Genomic DNA, 4,394 nt, shown 5'->3' with positions numbered 1-4,394 from the left:
AAGAAGCTGAAAATTCTAATTGATTTTGAATTTTTTACTGTAGGAAATGGTAGCACATAACAATCCATAACAGTTAACTTTTATTTCTTATCACAATTTTTCAACTAGTTGCCACTAAATATCAATCAACATGTCTAATGATATTTGAAGTTCTTAATCCTTTTCTGAACTATCCTTATTCCTTATTGCATTTTACATAAATTCGGTAGCAATATCTTCTCTCGCTATCAGTAAGCCAGATCAAAATCCTGTAATGTGACCATGCACTACTGCCTAATACGACTACTGACAACTAGTACTGGCAGAGGTGGATTAGGGGAAGTTACGAAAGAGGCCGAATTTCTGGATGGGCTAATGCTTTATAAAAGCGATGGGGGAACATACAGCTACTCTTTATTTTTAAGCCCCCCCCCCAAAATGAGAGAGAATTCGCGAGGATAGCAGGGTAACGATATCGCCACCTAACGGATGGAAAATAGCGTCTGCTTTAGTGTATGATGTACAAGGCTTGCTCAGTCAAGAGTCATTTATAGTTAGAAATGGAACAATCGTCGGGAGGCGCGGACTTTCCCATTATTAAGAAGTTAATAGAACAATTAAAAAATGATCTCAGCTATTTTGTGACTTCCTCTGAAACTAGAGTAGCGTTGGTGGCCCATTTTTTAAGTTTCAAAGCAGGGTAAATACCTTTCCGTTTAACATCCGATTTCTTTGGTGGTATAGGGACCTGGCAGTACTACGTCATGCAACGTCAGGCTACCTTCCATTAGTGCTAAAAAACATACCAGGAGGAGGGGCTTATATAGCTTTCATTCTGTTAAAAAACATACCATAATGGCGCTGGGGGCGGAGTTAAGCCCGAATTGCCAAGTCCCTATTGTGACGGGGTTTATTAAAGTCAAGCACTGGGTTGAAACTGATTTAAAGCGCGGCAAAGGCTTAGCTATATTTTCCGATTTTTCGCTACTTTTTGTCGGTTTTTTTATCTATGTTACAACCTGCAGACTTATTTCTCATATTTTGTTTGACCATTAAATAAAAATTACATTGAGTTGATACTTCTTAATAACTTTTAGAGCTGTTAATACTCATAATAGGTCGCGAAGAGTTTTGAAGCTTAACTTCGGAGGCCATTTTCTCAATTTCCCGTGTTACTTCTCTTAACATCCACCAGGTAGAGACCTTAATCTTACTCCGTTGATAGAGGGGAGGAATTTTAACCCACCCAGCCGTTCCTCTTCCTCTCTCTCGTAAATAAAATGCCCCCACAGTGAGCCCTATGGCTCGTTCATAACTTCCCCTAATCCACCTCTGGTACTGGCAAAAGTAGATACTTTTGGTACTGGCTATGGTCTAGACTGGAGTGTCGACTACTCATTCTAGAGGATAGACGCTAGACAAGATCATAGATATAGTAAAACTATAAAGGGTCTAGGGAAAGAGTTAAAAGCAGTCTATGTTTTTGTCTGTATGTGTCCGTCCGTTGTTACAGTAGTGCGCTGCGTTAGAAGTTCGTTTTGTTTTGATGTGTAAAGAAATCCAACACAACCATAATATTCCCTTTATCCTTAATATAAACTGAATATGTGGAAATATTTTTCGTAATTATGATGCATTTAGTACTTTTGTAGCTTTAAAGCTCTATTTCATTTTGATATTCCAAAGATTTTTTTTAATATTATTATTTAAAATGGATGTTTATATATTACTTAAGCTATACTACATCTGTTTATAGCATAATCCTTTCTAAAATCATAGTGAATACAAGCACAACGCTGCTATGTTGGTCAAATGAACTCTTATTTGTCAATAGGCCTAGTGAACCAAAAAGTAAAAGTTTGGGTTTGGTTTTCGTTTCTGTATGCAGAGACATTAACGGTTCAGAGTGAGCCGAAAGTTAAATACACTTTTAAATAATTAGGCTTAGATTTATAATCATGGTGGAAACCTGGGTCGCGTTCAGCAGAGCCTCGCGTTGCTGAACGCGGCCCAGGGATTTTGTTTTTGAATTTTGACGTCACGGTACTTAGCGCTGAGCTAGCGCGGTCTTCAAAGAAAATAGTCTGCTTTTTTGATAACGTGACGTAAAACGCGTAGTTCTCAGCTTGGCGAAAAAACCATGGAGGAATTAATACAAATAGCTCTATGGGACTATAGCTATTTAATTGGCGTGAAACCAGTTGATCACGCGAGAATTTTAAGAGATATGTTAGTTTCTAATTTTAATTATAAAAGTTGTTATCTATCTCTATAAATATGTTATCCTACAATTTTTGTTAAGCCTTGGTACCTTGCACGCTTTATTGCGCTAGCGTCATTTATAAAACGCCGATGACCCGTTTTTCCCCCATCGGATGATTTTAATGTGTACAAGTATATCATTATTGGATGTAAAATGTCGTCTGATTTACAGTAAATTTGCTATGCTTTGTATACTGCTTTAATATTCCATAAATTTTAACTTAAGAAACATTTCCATATCTGGGTAAATAAGTTTGTAAGTAGTCGTCTTGACTCGGAGAGGTAATATTTTGGTTTTCCCAACTTGTTATTGAAACCCAGACGGTCCCAGATTCGATCCTGGACTATGACACCGAATGAAACAAACACTTCTTTGTAGATTTTGCATGTTCTCTCCCCACGGTGATATCCGCTTTCTCCTTTCATCCAAAAACTGACCGAGGTTAACGGAAATAGTTAGTATAGGGCGCTGTCGGTTATCTGTGGCATAGACTGCAGTCTGGGAAATAAGGATATTTTTTTAAACTAGTCCGTGGGACCAGTGACCCCCCTAGTGTCCTAAGTAATTAACTGGTCTCCGTACTGGTCCCAGTATTTGTTCTCTTATAGATTTGCAATTAATAAACTGGTCCCGAGGACCAGTAACCCCCACTTTTTGAATTTAAAAACTAGTCCAAGCATTTAATAAACTGGTTTTGGACCAGAGGAAGTGTGTTATTTCCCAGACTGGCATAGACGCTCTACGCATTTTAAAGGGGCCCGCCTGTACATAAGCCACATGTACTCTTAGAGTAGACATCCCTTCATAGACAAAGCTTAGGTTATTATTATTACTAGGCCTGTGCGAGTCCAGTTTTTTGGGCTTCGAGTCGAGTCTCGAGCCCTAAAAAAAGCTCTTATAGAATCTCGAGTCGAGTCTTTTAACTGGTATCGAGTCCTCGAGTCCTAAAGGCAGCTTCAAAACTACGTCTCAAGCCCAGTGTCGAGTACTGATAAATTATATCAAGTCCAAGTCGAGTCCTAATAAATTATTTTATGTCAAAATCAAGGCTAAATATTTTTATATCTTTAATTTTTTACTCTTCCTTTGTTCAAATATCACAGCTTGGATACAAAAAGTAACAAACGTCAATAAACATAATTTTAGCTTTGGTTTGGGTTTGTTCTAGCTGACGTCAAATTTTTGTCCTATCAACTGTCTACTCTAAAATCTAAATCGGTAAAACCCCACTAGATACCGCGCTTTACTTGAAATTCCGGGTCACCGAGTTCAGGTTAAATACATGGATAAAGGATGAGCGTGAGGAAATTTGTTTTCGCACTAGAGGGTTGGCAACTCCCTATCTATTCGATATATACTTTGATGCAGCTTCGGTTGTCAGCACGGGAAAGCTAGGCCACTATGTAATGTAGATTTGTGCGTGCTGACAAGAGACGAAAGAAAAATAAATTCTTTATCCATGGTAAATATTTTTGGACTTGATATGGTGTTAAACCTCGGTTCGAGTCCTCCTCGAGTCCAGTAGTGATGATTTTTGAGGACTCGAAACTGTTCTCAAGTCCTAAAATTTTGATTTTCAAGTCTCGAGTCGAGTACTCGACTCGAGACTCGATCGAGTACTCGCCTTTGATCGAGTACTCGCACAGGCCTAATTATTACAAATGGTTGTCTGGCCATTTCATTCTCTCTTAACAAATTTTAATTTTAATCTTTTCATTTGCTTTAAAATATATAAACGATTGCAAAGTATCTGAATAACTTTAATAAACTTATATATCTTCCTTCCAATATTATCTGAAGGACAAATAATTCATCGTTAAAATTAACGTTTTCAAAATATATGATAAACGGGTTGAAAGCTAACACTCTAAAAATTTTGTTATCGATCTGGAACACTTGCAGTTCCCAAGGTCTCATCAATGTCCTTTACTACAGTCACACTCTTCGCAATCCGCCGAGCCTTACATAGGGGAAGGCTTAGTGGTAGTACCCTGCATCTCTACCTCCTCTATGTGAGAGTACGCTCTAAAATGTTTAGTTTGACAAAAACGAAGTTCGCCTTAAAGTCGCTAGGTGTAATAAAAGTTTTATTGATTTCAAATGAATAATTTTTACCTATCCGAGTGACGTATGTCACGGAGAGGTTCTAATT

This window comes from Phalangium opilio, unplaced genomic scaffold (genome assembly GCF_054372755.1).
Source record: "Phalangium opilio isolate 3A_F unplaced genomic scaffold, DU_Popi_V2 ptg000209l_1, whole genome shotgun sequence".
Lineage (NCBI taxonomy): Eukaryota > Metazoa > Arthropoda > Arachnida > Opiliones > Phalangiidae > Phalangium > Phalangium opilio.
This window is presented reverse-complemented; position numbering follows the sequence as displayed.